The 21447-nt window shown below is 35.7% G+C and overlaps 1 protein-coding gene across 1 annotated transcript in view; it reads right to left on the minus strand.

The window, feature by feature from the left end:
• LOC129752971 (uncharacterized) overlaps nucleotides 1–21447 on the minus strand; it is a 71296-nt gene that overhangs the window by 36837 nt on the left and 13012 nt on the right. The window lies entirely within an intron of this gene.

The following is a 21447-nucleotide window of genomic DNA, read 5'->3' on the forward strand; positions in this document are numbered from 1 at the left end:
TTTATTTATTTCTCCCTTCGGGATTTTTGGAAATTTCAACGGCGGTGACAAAAGAAGAAATTGATATTGAATTTTAATACTCGTTCGTACAAAATCTGTAAACAAATATGTTAATGATTTTTAATTCTAATTCAACTGTAAATCAGAAATTCTACAAACTGACACTTTCACAAAGTTGTATATGATAAGATATTGAAATAAGAGACAGGTTTTGAATGCCCATATCAGGCAGGTTAAATGCCTCTATAAAGAAAAAAATAGATTAGCCAAATAAGTTTACTACTTTTTTTCATTGAAACATTAAATTTACGCTCTAATTACAATCTTACAGTGAAAATAGAAGAGCTTAATGCTGAACTGATAAAAAAAAATGATAAAAACAAAATGTTATTATGAAATATGGCCATATGGCGTTTTTGACTACGTTTTATGCAAACAAGTTAGTGATATCTAAAATTTCGTCAAAATTTCAGCTTTGACGTATGCTCAACATGAGTGTCTACCTTTTTCGGTTATAATATTGAAATATAGCTAAAAAAAAAATAAATATGCGCATTTAGCCTGCCCGGTGTCGGAAATCGGCTGTTTTAACTACTTTCATTATAAAATCATTTTTTCAAACACTGTAAGAGATTTTAACATAAAAATTATTCTAGCGTATATAAAGAAAGAAGTCCGCTCATGTGTATTGTATGTATGTGTTGTATTTCAGGCTTCCAAAATACAAGTCATGATTATTTTGTTAAAAATTGCCATTTATCATTTCTTTTTGGACGTTAGAACAACTTTACCCAAGCCACAACGTAATTGCTTATTTGCATTTCGTAACTAGATCGTTTTTGAGTTCATATTTCTACCCCCAGCGAATGACCATGGTCAAGGTTGCGTTGGCTTTTTTAGCAAATAGATTTTTTTACTAATTCTGGTGCTGTTGACTAACAGTTGGCGACCAGATGTTATCATTAGGTAAGAGTAGATTTAGTATAAAAGTTTTGTAAAATAAAGTGATCATCATCAGTCTAGGATGAGAGATAAACTGGTATATACTATCAGTGTTCGGCACATAAGCGCTTATCCGCTAATCGCTAACTTTTTGTTAGCGGTTTGATCGAGCGAATAACAAAGTTTCGCTATTTTTTGGTTGCGCCAATTGAAGACTACTAAAGGGTGATACGGTCCAAATTTGGTCAATATCAACTTGACATATTTCTTTCAATTTTGCATTTAAAAAACCTGAACTCCCCTCATTTTGAAGGTGTGTGTGTGTATGTAGAATGTTGCTCCTATTTTGATTTTGGAATTCACTCTTCAGTTGTCAAAATGCCGTCCAAGGAAGAAGAGCAGCGTATCAAAATTTTGCTCGCGCATCGCAAAAATCCGAGCAACTCGCACGCAAAGCTGGCAAAATCGCTAAAAGTTGAAAAATCAACCGTTACAAATGTAATTTAAGTGTTTGGGGAACTTTTGTCGACAGCCAGGAAGTCTGGATCGGGGGGAAATCGAAAACCGGAAGCCGCTGAGACGACAAAGAGAATTACCGGTAGTTTCAAGCGAAACCCCAACCTTTCTCTCCGAGATGCCGCAAATAAGCTGGGTGTATCGTCTACAACCGTGCATCGAGCCAAAAAAACGAGCCGGACTATCGACTTACAAGAAGGTAGTGACTCCAAATCGCAATGATAAACAAAATATGATGGGCAAAGCGCGATCCCGGAGGCTGTGTACACGACGATGCTGACGAAGTTTGACTGGGTGGTAATGGACGACGAAACCTACGTCAAAGCCGACTACAAGGAGTTTCCGGGACAGGAGTTTTATACGGCAAAAGGAAGGAGAAAGGTAGCTGATATTTTCAAGCACATGAAACTGTCAAAGTTCGCGAAGAAATATCTGGTTTGGCAAGCCATCTGTACCTGTGGCTTAAAAAGCAGCATTTTCATAGCTTCCGGGACTGTCAACCAAGAAATTTACGTGAAAGAGTGCTTGAATAAACGTCTGCTGCCTTTCCTGAAGAAACACGGTTGTTACGTACTGTTTTGGCCGGATTTGGCATCTTGCCATTACGCAGGGTGGCCAGCGAGTTTCCATTTTCAAATTCCCGGTTTTTTCCCGGTTTTTTCGAATGAGATTTTATAGGTTTCCTCGTTTGAAAATGCGCAAATAAATATGTCCAAAAAGTTTTTCGACCAAAACTGAAGATATGTTTATGCAAGTTTAATGTTAAAGTGTGAGAGGAGTTAATTCTTTTTAGTTTAATCTTGAAACTCAAAGGTAATTCGAATAGGTTGATCGTAATACGGTAAGAAAATAAATCTAGTTGTCCGAACCTCAGCCGAAAATTGTAACCTTCTTTTCAGTCATTCATACCATCTTCGCTTTTTATAAGAAAAACTGCTATATTTTTATTATTTGCATGGATACCTCATAGTTTTGATATGATGCCATATAATACTTTTAAAATTTCAAGTTGAAATTCAAAATTTTTCTATTGAAATCTACTGACTGATATTCTGATATTTTCCTTCTAAAATTCTTAAAACAGATTCAGATGAACCTTATTCATGATAAGCAATCTGATATTTGATTTCGGTTCTCATATTGAATACTGAATCATGTTTTTATTTATACCTTTAACATTTATATTAGAATGCGCTGAGTTCTAGATTATATTATTATATCTCAAAAATGCATGTTTTTATTTGATTTTGTAAGTAATGTAAAAAAGAATCACACATAAACTTGTTCTCTTGTTACATCATCTGCCTTCTGTCCGTTTATCAATTAATTTGATTAAATGGTGGAATCTTATTTTCGGCATTTTTTCCGCATAAAACAATTCCGATTTTCAAAAGTTAAAATTGAGCTAAATTAGAAGAAATATTTTCGAAACCAAATTAAATAAGTCCTTTGAGGATACGTCGTTACACAGAAATTTGATTTTGATTTTTGAACTTACGTTTTGATAGTTTTTGACAATTTTTAGTGTTTTAGTACATAAAAGACAAACAATATTTGGTTTTTTTTAGAATGTTTTTAATGTTTTATCAATCAAATAAAAATATGAAGTGTGGTTATGATTACTTTTTACTTTTGAGCTACCTGTAAGCAGCTGAAAATAAGTAAAGTCACGTAATAAAATTCTCATTGTTCAATCTATTTTAAAACCATTGATCATAAGATTTTTGTAAGAATAGCTTTTCAGGAGATTTGTCGACAGAGGTAAAACTTCATGGATGAATAACTGAATTCATATCTCCCTTTTAACGTTCTATAAAAAATCAATTTTCTCTTAAAATTAATCCGATATTTAAGTCGGACTCTTCAAAATAACTCTCCCAGTTTAAATGTGTTTGTTAGATTTCTGCTAATTTTTCCAAGTTTCGTTTCAGCATAACGTATTTTTTCTGAAAAATAAATGAGCTCCTGATGCAGACTCGAACTTCGTCAATTCCGGACTAGTGTATAATAATTCCAGTTAAAGGATAGATGATAAGCTTAAATCTTAGGTTTCGAGATGTGGATTAGATAGAAAACTGTCTGATTTCAACATAGCAATTCACATCACAATTCACATTTTAAAATTCCTTTCACTTATTTCTTCATTCAGATTTTTAAGTTCTATTTTTTCCAGATATTCGCAAGGAAAGTGCACAATGATAAAAATCTTTAATTAATTAACGATATAACAGTTAACTTAGACTAAACGTACTAAAAAATCATAGTTGTTAAGCGTTTATTTAATTTCAAAACATTTTTATATTCACTGCAGAGCGCAATACGCGTGAGCTAAGAAATAAGCTAAGTTTGTGGTCGAGAAATCTCAATATTTCAAATATTCTTAACTTTTTCCAGCATTTTACTCATTTATATAAAATCCCGACATTTCCTTGCTCCTCCCAAATGGTTAACAGTCCTGGAATAAACGGCTTTAGATGGTAAAGTTTCTGAGAGAAAGTTCCGTCATGATGAAATGAATGTATTTTAGAATTTAATAAGATTTAATTATCCATAAATAATATTCCCGGTTTTGATTTGAAATTCCCGGTTTTTTCCCGGTTTTCCCGGTCTCATTTTAAATTCCCGGTTTTTTCCCGGTTTTCCCGGTTCGCTGGCCACCCTGTCATTACGGTAAAAAGGCCATGGAGTGGTACGTCGCCAACAACGTGCAGGTGGTTCCCAAGGACAAGAACCCTCCCAACACGCCAGAGCTCCGCCCAATTGAGAAATACTGGGCTATTGTCAAGCAGAACCTAAAGAAGAACAAAAAACAGCTAAGGACGAGCAGCAGTTCAAGGCGAACTGGCTTTCTGAGGCGAAGAAGGTGGACAAATTGGCTGTACAAAATCTGATGGCAGGGGTTAAGCGTAAGGCCCTGCAATTCGGATTTGGAAAAGCGGAAGCCTAACTGAATATTTTTCCTGAATTTTAAACTAATTAAACTTGAAAAAGAAATTTAATTTGATTTTTCGAATAAACGATTTCACCGATTTACACGCATTTTCCCTTGACCAAATTTTGACCGTATCACCCTTTAACTCCCATATATTTGTATCGATCTCTCGAATTATTAGAGATAGAATTAACTTTTTGTTTATAATCAAGTTAACTGGACATTGGGCATCATTCTGATTGTTAAATTGGATTCATTGGAGGAATTCGTACTGGAGTTAGAGGAAAGATGTATTTAGTGTAATTTTTCCCTCATTCCCTGCATTTGTTTTCGCAACATTTTCAGAAGAAAATAACAATAAAAGGTATTAAACAATATAAAACTATTTTTAACATCCTCTATTCCGCTTCATGTTTTAAAGTAGTTGACTTCACTTTTCATAAAAAGGTTTTTTTTTAGAGGTTTTACAGATCACTTCATATAAAAATAAGATGAAACCACCATAGAATGAAAAGTCAACTTTGAATAAGTTGGCGAATTTATTAGCGGCGCTAATATTTTTTATTCAGCCGAACACTGTATACCTCTATTGTTGTTTCTACACGACGAATGCTGAAGAACCGTATTTCAAGTCAACAGCGAACCTTTTTATTTTTCTGAAAATAGCATTGCCCAGTGGGGAAATTTGTTATAAAAAAAAATTTCACTCAGATTGGAAGACCTAAAATACTATTTATCTCATGTGATGTGATATTTTCTCAGAAGTTCTAATCTGCCTTCGGGTTAGACAGGAGACATCTAAGCAAAGTGTTATTTGGCCCTTACTACCCAACAAAAAAATAGTCATAACTTTGTTAAACTGAATTTGATCAATACAGTTTTAAGCAGAAACGTTGGTTGATGAAAGTCAAAACAAATCGAAGTAATAAAATCTTGGTTGTTCCTTTTGTGGTAGAGGTTCGGTCGGAGGAAGTTGCACAAGAGCAACTAGATAGGTTTATCTAAGAACCATCGGATAGGGACAAATAAAGATATTTTGTTGGAGAATCGTGTCGTTTCCTTCTAGCTTAACATGATGCCATAACGAGAAGTTTTCTACCACATAAGATAGAGTGATAGATGTAATTAAAATTAAAGCATTGGTAATTTCCATCACGTTTGTTTGGTTTTATGCATAGGCAGTGCATATATGCGAAGAAGGAACGAAACCAAGAACAACGATGGAAATCCTCCGGTGCATAGGGCCGTGGTAAAAACCTCCACTGTTGACGATCCGGAGCCAGCGTCTTCACTTGAGGTATAAATAAAGTGGAACGAGGTTCCAAGAGATTATTATTAGTTCAGACATACAAGTGGACTTGTCAATACTCCGAAAAGTTCCACACCCATGTCATCGTCACCCCGCGAAGAAACCTACAATTCTTAAACACTTTTCATCAATTCGACACTGAAGTGCGAGATGTAATTCGATTTTTTTTTCTATTTATGCCATGACACGGCACCTCGTTCTCACCAATGGAAGTTGTTTGTCTGTTACAGTACCTATATTCGACTGGTTCATTATTTACTTTTCTTTTCTTTCAGATTACAACCCATAAGGATTGGTAGCCATGTTTTTTTTAATCCGCTTAATGCATTTAAACCTAATTTAACCACTTTCTTCAATTTCAATTTATTTTGAAGAAATAACACCAGACCTTGAAGTTTCATGCATCTGAAGTCATTTGTTATCAGCATTAAAATTTTGATTTTCCCGTTTTTTTTTGGTTCCTCTTTGGTGATTTTTGGCGATCAAAAAACCGAAATAGGTAAGGTTTTTTAGTCAAGCAATACAATATCAGTATATAGCTCTTTTTTAAATTTAATACGTCCATTTCGGCTGCCACCCTAACTTAGGCTTTATTGTTTTGTTTAAATTTTCTTTCAAATGTGTACTATACAACTTTTATAAAAAATATAGTTCACTTAAAGAAAACAAGCAAATCTTCTGAAGAAGCCAGATGGAATTGCCTTACTAGTCCAAGAGCAAATGCGATTAGTAAATTTCTTTACAGGGCATTTTCACTCAATTTCCAATGTAGTGATGGCTGTAAGAGTCATTTATTAATTTATTAATTTGTATGATTCATGATTCGGATCTATAAAGTGAGATAAGGGACAGGAAGAAAATATTAATCAGGCATCTCATAATTAATCGTCGACCTCCCAGCGTGCTACATTCGTTATCGAAAAGAAGTGATCCGTTTTCAATTACACTGGCTTCATCCAAATGTCGCCTCATCTTATAATCCGGTCGCCTTTATGTAAGTCTTCCATCTTATCAGCATGGTCGCGTGCCATTTCTCCTTTGACGGTAGCGTGCCGATTTTACATGGATGCGTGACATTCAGATCATAATAAAGATGACCCTTCTTATGATCTAGATCAGTGTTTTTCAAACTTTTTTTATTCACCGCCCCCTTTAGCAAAATTTTCAAGCTCAACGCCTCCTGGGCAATTTTCCAGAAAATCTATTTAAAAATGAAAATCTGGATCGTTGAAAAACCACTACCTTTTGGCTTGATGTTGTTGTAAGGCTTAATTCAAAACTCATTCAAATTTATATGAAGTCCTCAGAGCCAAAGGGTAGGGGGTATTATAAGTTTAAAAATGGAGAACTTTGATTTAATAATGTCAAACATTTCTAATATTTCGAACAATATTTCATGATTTTCAGATTTTTAGAATTCACATACTATTTTTTTCGAAAGAAACATGCAATTTTTTGAAAAATATATGGAAAATGACCAAACATAACAAGTGAAAGCGTGTTTTCTTAAAATTAGCTGTTACGCACTTTTACTAAGATTGTCAAAATTTTCCAAGCACGTACCTGGTCATTTGATTTCAAAATTGTTGAACAATAACCCGGGTAATATCCAGGAAAAATTTGTCAAGATCCAGTAATTTCATAACGAAAAATCAAGAAAAAAAAACTTGAAAGAACATTCCCGTCATAATTTATAAGCCGTTTTTAATCGTTTTTTAGGCATTCAAAAAACCTTTCATGATTATTTCCATTAAATTTGATTGAATAATTCTAGGAAAAATCCGGGCTATTTTCAATGAAATCCGGGCAACCGGGCCTGACCTTTGTCGAATTTTTCACCGGGCAAATCTGAATAAAACCGGACAATCTTGAAACCTTATCTTTTACCATTTTGGCTCCAAGGGCCTCATATTGCTACAAACCTCCACTAAACAATCAATTCTATGTAAAGTTTCCTAGACACTTACTTGAACTAATAAATTATTTTGATATCAGATCATATATGAGGCCCTCAGAGCCAAAGGGGTATAAATGACAAAATGGTCGATTTTGAGTTAATGATGCCAAACGATTCTTCATATTTCAAACTTTATTTTTTGATTTTTTTAGATTTTTCGAATTTTATTTACATACTTTTACATTCGAGAGCAAAATTCTAATTTTCGGAAAATATATGGAAAGCGGCAAAATACAACAACTTTAAAGCGTGTTTTCTCGAAAAAGGCTTTCATGCACTTATACCCCTTTGGCTCCAAGGGCCTCATATCTTAAAATTTGGAAAACAAAATTTTCTTTTCAACATTAATTTGCATTATTGTTCATGAGTAAATAGCATTATTGGATAAAAATTGAATACTGTCAAGCCGGTAAAATAACGTAAGAATAGTATTACTTCTTTATATTTGAATTTGACTCCTTTTTTCCCGGTTTTCCCGGTCTCATTTTAAATTCCCGGTTTTTTCCCGGTTTTCCCGGTTCGCTGGCCACCCTGTCATTACGGTAAAAAGGCCATGGAGTGGTACGTCGCCAACAACGTGCAGGTGGTTCCCAAGGACAAGAACCCTCCCAACACGCCAGAGCTCCGCCCAATTGAGAAATACTGGGCTATTGTCAAGCAGAACCTAAAGAAGAACAAAAAACAGCTAAGGACGAGCAGCAGTTCAAGGCGAACTGGCTTTCTGAGGCGAAGAAGGTGGACAAATTGGCTGTACAAAATCTGATGGCAGGGGTTAAGCGTAAGGCCCTGCAATTCGGATTTGGAAAAGCGGAAGCCTAACTGAATTTTTTTCCTGAATTTTAAACTAATTAAACTTGAAAAAGAAATTTAATTTGATTTTTCGAATAAATGATTTCACCGATTTACACGCATTTTCCCTTGACCAAATTTTGACCGTATCACCCTTTAACTCCCATATACGTTGAAAGTTCTTCAGCATTCACGGGTCTTAAAGTTAAAATTAGATTCTAATAGCTGAATCCAGGCTATGTTAGTGATAACCGAGAAGATACAAAGTTTATTCATTGTAAATGGCACAATTGGTTTGAATCGATAGAAATAGAGATGAACAAATAAGAACTTAATAAAAATTCTCTTATCAATATTAATTCTTAATATTTTCTTTCAAAAAAAAATCTATCACTAAATCACAGATGACGCCATTTTATACAGATTTTTTGGAGGTATTTTCTATCAAGAAGACTTTTTTAGACAAAACCTACATTTTAAAGAAAATCGAGCATTTCCATCTAAAATTATTCGTGTTTTAGTATAACCCAAAATAATCTTACCAAACAATATTAACATGTAGAGCGAATACAAATTCAGTGACAATGTAAAAAAAATCTTTTAGTTCCTCCATTTACATCTTAAAATAATCAAGGAGATACTGGAACCAAAATTTGATTTCAGCTCTGTGAAATCATAGATGTTATAGTCTTCAACCTGATGTCTAGATTTGTAACATAATTTCATTTTTTGCATCGAACTTACTCGTTGTTATTACAAATCTACGTTGTTTCGTGATTTTTGAAAATTTCAAATATGACCTCACCGCCCCCCTGAGCCCTTCCAACGCCCCCCAAATTTCAAAATTCAGCTCACCGCCCCCCTGGAAGCTCTCAACGTCCCCAAGGGGGCGGTAGGGACCACTTTGAAAACCACTGATCTAGATGTTAAGGAATCTAGTAGAAAAACCCTGTGAATGAATCGATGGTCCTAACAAATCCCTCGAAATTTAATTTATGCAGTTATCGGACCTTAACTAATGGAGTGCTAGCCTGTGGAATAGGGAGAAAAATGCTAAAAGTTAATTTGATTGGTGATTTTGTGAATTAATCAAGTGAAATCTAGTGAAATCGAGATTTCCTTAATTATGTTGCGGTATGAAAACATCGCTTTTGGATCATATCCGAACCGAACATGTCAACGGAATCGAAGCAGGCGAGCCGAAATCATACATCAATGATGATCACGCTCATTTTTTTATAACCATTTTCGAGTTTTTTTCAACCGTTTTATGGTTTTTTCCTAAAAACAACGATTATTGTTATTTTTTAACCATAGTAAACTGTTGAATTTCAACCATTTTCAAAGTTCCAGCTTAAAACTAAAAAAATGGTTAAAAATTCTAGAACATTTTCTTTTTTGATCGGTCCGCCATTGTGTCTGCAAGCATCAACACCTTGGAATGGCTGAGAAAAATTATCTGCCAAGGAAGTATCTCCCGAACGAGGTAAATCCGGATGGCTTAATTTCGAAGAAATCGTGTCCAAGGCGTAAGAGGTGAGTGTTTTTTATTTTATGTTAGCGGAGCACCTTTTTGAGTGTTATTTCTCGTTTCTTTGTTTACAGGTTATCCGATGAAGACGACCAATTCCTAATCCAAATTCCGGAACAAACGCAGCTAGCTGGAGCAGACGTTCTAAATATCGTGTTAGTTCGGGAAACAGGATGTATCACCGGGATCTTATCGCGAGCCGGATGCTTAGTCTGGCAAATTCCAGTCCGTATTCAACTGGGGAGACTTTTTGTTCCGCGCACTCATCATCGTTCCCCGCTGTTCCAGTTAGCCCAAAGGAAATCATCGAAAAAAATTGCTTGGATTCTTATTCAAATATTTTGTAATGATAATGATAATGTAATGATAAAAAGTTATAAATTTTATAAAATTTGGAATAATAATTTGAAAAAAAAAAAACATCAAATTCATTGCGGAAATGTTCCTTCTAATTTTCAAAAAAAATAATCGCGTTCCCTTTTTCTGAAAACGGTTATTTTTCAAGCATTTTCCACCTATACGAACACGGTTGAAAAATAACCATAATCGAAGTTCTCCACCAAATCTCATTTTATGAGTTTTCACTGAAAAGTCATAAAACGACTTAACCCACAGAACTTGGATTATGGTTATTTTTCAAACATTAATGGTTCAATATAGCCGAGCGTGATGATGATTTATCACCGCGAGAGCAGAAAACTCGGTGAGCCAATTCCAAGTAGAGAAGCCAGGTGTCCTGATTTATCAGGATTTGTACCGATTTTCGAGAACCAGTCCTGATTTTTTTCAAACTTCCGAATTGTCCTGATTTTTGAAAATGTGTCTTCAAAATGTGTCCTTAAAATGTCCTGATTTTCAAAAAAAACATCTCAATTATAAATTAATTGTTAATTAAACTATGAGAAATATGAGGAAATCGGTAATTAAATTTATACTCGTTTAACCGATGGTAATCTTCGGTTCAATTGATATTTAAATGATGAACTGCTAGCCAGCCAGGAAGTTGCTTACTTCAATTGTATAAATTAGGGCGTTTACAGCACTTGTATTTCGCCTTTATTTATGCAATCTAAACAGAGTTGCATACAATTTACATGAATTCAGAGGTGTCCTGAAAAATCCTGATTTTTGTCTGCGCGGAGTCCTGATTTTTGACAAGACCATCTGGCATCTCTGATTCCAATCTTACACTTGCACCTGTCTTCTCTCTACTTCCCCTCTCTCCTGTGTTTGAGCTGCCTAGTTATCTTTTCTTCTCACTGTTGAGGTGTTGTAGAAGATTAAAACCAAAATACACGCTCGGCTATATTGAACCATTAATGTTTGAAAAATGAATAAGTCAAATTTTCTGTCTCTTGCTCTCCTGTATAAAAAAACAACACGTTTTTTTTCTGTCGCTTTCAGCAGTGCATTGGGCAAAAACTGCGAAACATTTTGACTCGTCATTTTTTTTTGCAGTTTTCGTTTGTTGGTCGGTACTCGTGCAGAGTTAAAGTTTTGTTCGGTAGTAGTTTCATAAAATTAGGGAAGTGAAAATCGTGAAAATATAGGTGAGGCCAGCGGATCAAATTCAGATAGTGCCTTCGTGCGACCGGTTCCAAGCTCCAAGTTCCAGCTCTTCCGGAAACCTTAAACGGAAACTTCACACGACTGGTAAGCTGATTCGATCGGGTGCCAAATTCCTTCTACCTGGTTCAGGATCTTGGGCCATGGTTGACTGATTAACCTAGATTCAGTTGCTGGACACGAAACTCAAGGATTCGTCAGTGTCTGGCGTTTTAGTAAATATTGTAACAATTTGTTTTTTTTTATTTACAGGAGAACAGTCCCAGCGGGCATGTTGTGTTGTGATAGTTCAAAATTGTCGACAATGCCAAAAGTTATAAATGAATAAATTAAAAAATATATTGGTTAAAATATTTGGAAATAAATTTCAATTGTTTGGTCTAACTAAGTTTTTTTTCATTCAAACATTGCATTGGAATTATTTTTAAAAACAGAAAATATACAAGGGGAAAGGATTCCTTAATTCACTACAAATCTCAGGAAATTGCTGTTTCGAGCTCCCAGAACTGTTTCGAAATTCCCTGCAAATTACAGAAAAACATCGTTCAGAGTCTACAGGTGATTTTGACAGTTGTTTTCCTGAGCTGTTTTTCTGTCCTGAAATCGTCCTGTAATTTCAGCTGTTGAAAATACAGGACGAAATCGTTCCGACCACAGGCGAAAAGATTAAGTGTGTAGTAATTAGTGATACGTGAGCGCTTAAGAGCCGCTCATTTGAACCGGTTCTTCAAAAAGAACGAACGACCCGTGGCTCTTGAAAAAAGAGCCGCGGTTCAAAAATGAACCGTGACCCGCCGCTCAAAACCGGTTGAAATATTCAACCGCTGCAATATGCAAGAGCGGAGAGTGGAGAACCGGTCACGGTTCGTTCGTTCTTTCCCAAATTCAAATAAACAGCTCTTGGTTGCTCTCCCATCACTAAACAAGCAACCAGAGATGCCAATATGCCTGATTTTTCAGGGATTGCCTGATTTTTCGAGGCTCAGCCTGACAACCTGAAAAGCCATTGAATTTCCCTGATTTTCAAAAAATGCCTGATTTTTGCGAATGTGATGAAAAATGGGTAGTAAGGAACTAAATTAGGTACCAGTTAAAAAGCGAAAATGTGGCTGAATGAAACCAATCGAAAGATTCCCATTAATTCAAAAAAGGGAATGAAAAGGAATCTTTCGGCTTTGATTCAGTAGAATTATGCAACCAAGTAGGCCCACAACACAGTAAAAATGTAGAGTGATGACCCAAAAAAAAAGGTCATCACTTTTAGAGGAATTTCCGTTACTTATGTAGCCTGATTTTGCCTGATTGTTATTTCACCAGTTCCCTGAATTTTGAAAATATATGTTGGCAACCCTGCAAGCAACATAAACTGAAGAGCGGAGAACACCGAAATCCGTTCGTTCGCTCTCCAGAACCAAAAGAACCTAGGGTGGTGGTGGGTGGTTAAAAAAGAGCAACAGGACGACTCGAAAAAGAACCGAACAGAGCATCCAAGCCGAGCCGTTCATTTGATCAAATCGAACGGCTCTCCAAACTCCGCTCTTGTCGTTCAGATTGTGAACCAGAGTTGAGCGAGTCGCGGTTCTTTTTCGAGCCGTTCTTTTTCGAACCGTTTTTCGTCTCTTTTTTGAACCACTACCTACCACGGCTCTTTTGGTTCGAAAGAACGATCGAACGGCTTTCTGCTGTTCTCGCTCCTGAGTCTATGATGCCTGTGATTTGATGGGCGAAGAACCAAAAACTGCTTATTTAAACTTTAATTTGGATAATGTGGGAAAGCTGCTAAGTGTACCCCCCCCCCCCCCTCCCCCCTTCTCCGCTAGGTTGACCACGTGGTATGTGAACGGCCCAGTGTTGAGCTGCCTGACACGGTTCAATTTTGAGACGCTCAAATGAACCGGCTCATTGAATTGAGCGAACTGCTCTGAGCTGCTCATTGAAATGAGCCGTTTTGCCCATCTCTACTAGTAATGCATAAATTACCTTCACAATGAATTTAATATCATCAAAATCGGCTAACATTTACAGCCAGAACGAAATCAAACCACTACTCTAATTTCCCCGAAACGGGTATTTGGCGAACGGCTTTGGAAGGTTAATTAGTAATGTTAATCAATTTTTAAAAGTAAAATATAAAAAAAAAGCAATTTGACATGAATTTTGAATGCAATTAATGGAAAAGTATCACAGAAAACCGTCACAGATTTTTTTTTGTAAGATCACAGACAGTCAGATTTTTTTTTACATTATATCGGCAAGGTACGTGGCTGGACACAGTGTTTGATGTTGTTATATTTTATATTTTATATATTGGGTCATCCAGAAATACAGACCTCATGTTGTCTGGTCAATACTTTTCATAAATTATCCAGATTTGTCCTGAAAGTTCTATAAGCTCAACGTTGTAATAAAAAAATCTATTGAAATTCAATAGCTAATAACGGTAACACTGAATTTACTGTGAAGCAGAATAAAGAAGTTATTTTGACAGCGAATGGGTCTAAGGTTTCGTTCACATAAGACTCAGATTATCAAGTAATGAGTATTGATCCCTAGACTACATGCGATCTGGCGACCAAAAAAAAGGTCGTCACCTAAAAAGATAGCCATCCAGACTTTTCCGGACATTTTTTTCAAAATTTTCCAGACATTTCTGAAAAACAGTTGGCATCACTGGTCTCTACGAAGTCTAAAACCAGTCGCTCCATCTTTATTTTCCAAAGCTTAATATATCTTCAATTCTTATCTACTGACCTAAGCCAAGCGAGTTTGTATTAAAACATCTGGTAAACATTAAACATGTGCCGTTGAAGTTTGACAGAATGCTGCATAATTCATTGCTCAGTCTAGGAAGGGTAACATCGAAAGTGATTGTTATGTTAATGTTTTTGGTTATTGTAAAGGAATGCAAAAATGTTTAATTGCTAAGACTGTGAGGTCCTGCAGTTATTGATGATTTTGGGAATTTGAAGATTCCGGGATGTGTGTATAAAAAGGATGTTAGTTGTAACTAAGTATGCTACAGTGAGAAGACTGGCCAAAAGTTGTATGGGCTGATTTTTACAACATTTTTTTCAGCGCGGCACCCCCTAGATTTTTGCAGGTGAAAAAATGACTTTCGGAAAGTTTCAGGTCATTTGGCAGAAGCACGAGCCTGCCACAAAGGACTTGAAATTTGTATGGAGACATTCGGCAAAATGTATAAAAATCGACATACTTTCACTCTTTGTGGAAATGCATCTGGGGTGAATCTGAAGAGACTATTGCAAGCGGAGTGGATTGCCAACCATTGTAGGTCTCTGAAGGTTGGATGACTTCCTTCGACGAACCATCGGCCGTGGAAGCCCTAGAAGAAATTCGAAGGCTAAGCCACACAGACATAGGCTGGACCTATGTAAACCTATAAGCTAACACATATCCCCAATATGTGGTTTTTATGCAGTGTACAACTTCATCACGAATTTTAAAATTGCACATTTTTCTTGCGAAACTTAGGAATTATGCAAAGATCGAAATATGTAAGTCCTTTCCTATTCAGATGTTTAAACTAGCCAAAATGTTAACTATATTTGCCATCTAAACATATTTAAATTATTATTTGGCAATATTGAATACAAAAAAAGTCCCAGTAGACAAAGGCTAAATCCCTTCACTTCGTGAGCAAGAGTGAACATTTTCAAACCCCCCTTTGTCCGTTTAGCTATCTACGCAATGTACAAAAGTCCACTTTTTTAATAATTATATGCATTCAAGAAACTAATAATCTTAACACGTCATTCTCGGCTTCTCCAGATGATTTGTCAGTTGCCTTTGTGAAAAGCTAAATAATTAAAAACTTATTGCAAAATAAAACATATTAGAGATGTACCAAATATTCGTTTGGCCGAATAGTTGAAAAGGTCAATATTTGGTCTTTGGCCGTTCGGTACATCTCTAAAACATATAATGTGAAAGTTAAGGGAAATGTGTTTCACTAATCCAAATGAATATCACAAATATATCACGAGGACAACACAAATTGACTATCGACAACATGAATTTCAGTTGATTTGAACACCACATTTCAGGACTATTAAAATGATTTATTAATGCTAAAGAGATGTCATATTTTTATCATTTTCAGATATGTAATCGTCACGTAACACAATTTGTATTATATATAGTTGTTCAAATTTTTAAAATCAATTTTCATACGTAATCATAAACGTTTTGACAAGTCAAACATTTTGATAACAATAAGATATTTGATTTCTGTTTTCAACGTTTACTACTGTGCAAATTGCAATGAATTTCATCTAACTTACATATGTTATTTTAAAAGAAGTTCTCTTCTTGTCCGAATTAATTATAAATATTCTTTTCATGTTACACATTTTTTTATAAGGAAGTCGATATTTTCTTTAATAAAACCCTTCAAGTCTCAGTAAAAATGACCTTCCTTGAATAGAAGTCATTGGTGTTAATTTACTGTATGTCTTAGAACGAAAGTTGTCGGTGTTAACTTGACTTTACTTACGGATTTTTTAACCTGATGTTCACTAAGTACGGGTGATTTCTTTCTTGTTTCTCGGTTTCGGGTTGATTACAAACAGTTTGATTGTTTAAAACGCACTGGGCCGCCGAACACAGAACTGGGAGAACGATCTTAACCCGTTGCACTTCTGAGTGAGATTGAACAGATGGAAAACCAGATTGCTTTATTTGATATGGATCGAACCGGCGCGAGTGTTTATGCGAATGAATGTGTTTTATGTGAGGCGCCGTCATCATCGTGTACCATAAACGTTATCGCTACTCATAAGGAAAGTGAAGCCTGGAAAACCTCGAATAGTTTTTTTTATTAGATTCAAATGCTAATGATGCCGCTCTAGTTTGTTTTCTGATCCAGCTGGAGGTTTGTACGTAACGACTTAGATTACTCGTATTGTATTTACAGTCCATACACAAATGCCATAAGATTCTGACAACCTGTGAATCAACCGTTTTTTGCATGTAAACCCATACTTTCTTCAGTTCCTCGACTGTCTTCACTACTTTAGATCGTTTAAGAAGATGCTGCTTCATAATCGCCCAGAGCTCTGGAGTGTTGAACATTTTCGGCACGAAATTGACCTTATTGTCCGCTTACCACTTCAGCACGTCCTTGGAGTAGTGGCATGAGGCCTGTTGCTACGGCCCTGAGAGGGTGAAATTAGGGGGAACATCAAACCCATTTTGTGACAGATTAGTTTTGACAGTTTGATAGTTAGACAGGTGAGAAGAGAAAGGAGAAAAGAAAAAGTAGGAAAGTCGGAAAAATTTGAAAAACGTGTTTGATAGATTGGTTGGTGAAAATTATAGTTCTGCTTGAAATTGTATCCTCTCGTGCCGAAGTGCAGCATTTTCTTAGCTGAGTTTGATGCTATTCTAGCAAGATTCCGATTGTGACATGTGTATCACACATGTCAGCAAATCTTAATTCAATCACCCCGAGTCCAAAGTCAAAAGCATTCAAAGTCAAAACCTACATCAGCCATCGACCCACCGGCGTGGCATTCCATAAAACAACTTCCAACGAAAGTGTCAGTTTACAGAGTCATTGTTTTAAGCCACACACAGCGCGTCAGCGCTGACCATGCAGTCTCTCTTTCGGGACTTGCTTAGCACTCTCCCGCCTTTCGCATCCTTCTCTGATTGGCTGTAAGGAATAAATAATAAATAAAGACTTCAAATATCTTGGAAGGTTAGGTTAAGGCAAAAGTAAAAGAATAAAGTCAATTCAATAGTTTACGTCTAACAGAGAAGTGTTCCGTCCTTTTGATGACACATCCCCATAGTATAAAACGATAGCTTATCGTTTTATTACATGGCGACCGCGATAAGTGCCGAATAAACTGCAAAATAATAAAGTGATAGACTTTCGTCCAGCTACCAACATGGGTTGCGAAACTGCATGGGCATGGGCACGAAACTGCTCAAACTGTGGCACTTTGTGCCCTGGCTGCAATAGCAGCGGGATACCTATTAGTAAAAATTGGTGCGAAAATAAATCGTCAGCACACCGAGCGTGTGGCTGAACGAACAGCGCGGCGCATAGTAGCGCAAGTATAAACCAGTGAGTGCCTAGCAGAAAAAACCCAAAGTGTGCGAAAAAAAAAAACCTCCCAGGGAGGCTTGTGATACGTTTGAAAAACCGTTTAACTGGGCGGTAGATGGTGACATGATGGTATTTCAAACCAAAATATACAAAAGTGAATCGAATTTTATTACACCCCAATAAAAACCTCAGTTCTCAATGTGAAAGAGTTTCCTCATACAACACCTGCCATCACGCTGGGAAAAGCACTGCGCTGAGCAGTCACTTCCGTTTAACGGACCTGTAGACTAGCCTGTTCATTGTTGGCAATTCGACGGTGTAGTGAAATTTCGCGAAGTCAAATTGGTTGTTCCTGTTTCCCGGATTAAGTTGGCCATTCACCAAATAGATGGAGTGCAAAAAGGATTTGGCAGAAGCATCTACGATCAGCAAGCGATATGAGATGATAACACAACAATTCTGGACTGATGAGCATGGCAAGAGATGTTTGCAGGTAACTAACATCATTCGTAGATAAATTTAGTGGCTAGGAATGGAAGTATCCACACATGTCCATGTAAAATAAACAAACAAGAATCAAATTATCAAATAATAATTTTTTTTTTAAATACAACTATATTATTACACTTTCTCAATTGTTTGTAATGGCGGAACAAGTGTACGAAAAACAAAAATCATATAATCCGATATGTGTCTATAGTAGTTATCAACCAATCATTAATTATAAAGTGTTATAAGAATAATTTTTGAGTGAAAAAAAAAGAAGCTTGTAAAAAAAAAAATGAATGGAAGAACTAGAATTAGAATTTGAAATTTTGCAAAATATACAGACAAATATAAAGAAAAGACCCAAAGATCGAATTTACAATACATCGACAATACAAAAAAAATTAAAGGAGACAAAGTTGGCACATGACAATATTGTAGCCATACTCCAAATTTTAGAAGAAGATTTGCCTACTGACACGTTTTCCCGTCTAAACAAAAAGGCTAAAAGTTTAACAAGTTTCATTTATCTAAATTTAAATCAACTGTTAGCAAACTCAGTTGAGGAAAATAATTTAAAAATGGCAGCATTTGATATAAAACAAGCTGCCTCACTAGTCGAAATATTCGACGGAGCAGCAGAAAAAACGGATGCTTTATCGATTCAGCAACACTGTTGTTGGAAGTTACCCCTGCCAATCAGCATGCCATTCTATTCAAATTTCTGAAAACGCGTCTAGCAGGAAAGGCTCGACGTTATTTAACTGCAGATGTGGGTGAAAACCCACTGCTTTTAATTAATAAGGTCAAAGATAATAGACAAGGACAAACACCAGAATTAATAATGGCCAAATTGAGAACTTGCCAACAAAAGGGCGAAGTAGAATCTTTTTGCAAAGAAATTGATGCTTTGGCAGTAAAAAAGTGTGAGAAATATACATTCAGCAGAACGTCCCAGTCGAAGTAGCGAATAATTTAGCAAAAAAAGCAGGTATTGATGCACTTATTTCAGGCATAAAAACGCCTGAAACTAAAACAATTTTGAAAGCGGGAGTATACGATTCATTGCCAACAGCTATCCAAAAAGTTTTGGAAAATGAGACAAATAATAATGCTCAAGCACAAGTGCTAGCATTCAACACTCACCAAAAACATTTTAGAAACGGAAACTCATACGGTCAATTTAAAAATGGTTATCGCGGCCGAGGTCGGGGTAACCGATACCAAAACAATTGGACCACTAGAGGTCGAGGTGCCAATGGTCACCACAATGGTTATGGTAATCGTGGTGGAAACCATTACCGTGGAGGTTACCACCCGAATAATCGCACTTTCTTCATACAGCAGGAAAACTTACAGGCCCCCCAGCATCAGCATGTTGGGGGTGCTCAACCAAATCCACAGGGCAGCCAAAATCAAGAGCCAAACCAACAGGTGTCTCACAATCAAAATGTGATGTTGGCAAATATTGCCAGACACTAAATTGTTTTAATGTAAATACTTCTTTTACCAATTTTATCAACATTAAATTAGAAGCATCTGAAAGAGTGTGTACACTATTAGTAGACACTGGGGCAGATATTTCAATACTTAAAAGAAGTATAGTTAAACAAACCCAAATGGTAAATGTTAGTGAAAAATGTTCTCTTTCAGGCATAACACAGCAAAAGTTAGAAAGTCTAGGGACAATAACTACAAATATAATTTGTCCTAATATTTATTCAATTCAACACAAATTTCATTTAATTAGCGAACAATTCCTAATACCTACTGATGGAATTTTGGGAAGGGATTTTTTGACCAAATTCCATTGCAACATTAACTATGATTCATGGATACTTACAGCTTTCAATGCTGGCACAGAAATAGAATTTATGATTCAAGATAATCTAAGTGGTTATTTTGTGATACCACCAAGATGTGAGGTTTTAAGAATGATTGACTCCGAAAAACCTGAAGGAAATTATTTCATGAAATCAACGGAAATTTTACAAGGTGTTTTCTGCGCCAATCCAAACAAGATCTTTGACAAGGCAACAAATAAATCAGAAAAATAACGACACGAAAATCGCTTCATCTGCTGACGAGACTGATCACCTCAAAGCTTATGATTCGATCAATAACTTAGATGCATTTAATATGCCCGAAGTTATTTTTGATTTACATAACGAAAAGTTGTGTATACGACTTTTGACAAAAAACCTGAAAAAAATAATTGCACAAGAGCAAATATTTTACAAAAGAAAAAAATACAAGTTTACAAATATGTCTGCAGACGCTAGAAAAAATGGCCATAAGGATGAAAATAAAAAAGATAGCTATGAGAAATGATGATAAAATATTCACAAAAATTACTAAAGAAATGTTTAAACAAGAATGTAATAAAACATTGAAATATGTGACAATTATAATTTATGTGCCGGCACAAATTATTAAAGACGATGAAACAATCCAAAAAATAATCTCAGAAAACCATAATGAGCCTACGGGTGGTCATATTGGTACATGTAGATTACTAAAACGACTCAGGTCAAGATACAATTGGCACAACATGAAACAAACTATCGAAAATTACGTAAAACTGTGTGTAAAATGTAAACAAAACAAACACAGAATAAACACAAATGAAACTTTTACACAAACGACTACGCCAGCCAAATCCTTTGATTTGATATCAATCGATACAATTGGTCCGCTCACAAAATCTAAAAATGGAAACAGATACGCACTGACAATTCAGTGTGATTTATCTAAATATGTAATCGCGACTCCAATACCAGACAAACAGGCAAATACGATTGCCAAAGCATTTGTAGAAAATTGCATTCTCATATATGGATGCCCAATTGCATTAAAATCAGACTTGGGAACCGAATATAAGAATGAAATTTTCGAAAATGTTTGCAAACTGTTATCAATCAAACAAAAATTTTCAACGGCGTACCATCCGCAAACAATAGGAAGCCTCGAAAGAAACCATCGTTGTCTCAACGAATACTTAAGAAATTTTATTAATTATGAGCACGATGATTGGGATTCTTGGCTAAACTACTATACATTTTGTTATAACAGTACTCCGCATACGGACCACTTATTTAGTCCTTTCGAACTTGTATTTGGAAAACCCGCAAACATACCGAGTCAATTTTCAAATGCAACAAGAGTTGACCCAATTTACAATCACGAATCATATTTGTATGAACTGAAATTTAAAATGCAACAAGCATCTACTAATGCAAAATCTGTGTTAAATAAAGCTAAAACAAATAGAACTCAAAAGCAGCAAATTGTTTCAAACCCAATTGATATTGCGATAGGAGATCAGGTTTGGTTGAAAATAGAAAAC

Source organism: Uranotaenia lowii, chromosome 1 (genome assembly GCF_029784155.1).
Source record: "Uranotaenia lowii strain MFRU-FL chromosome 1, ASM2978415v1, whole genome shotgun sequence".
NCBI lineage: Eukaryota > Metazoa > Arthropoda > Insecta > Diptera > Culicidae > Uranotaenia > Uranotaenia lowii.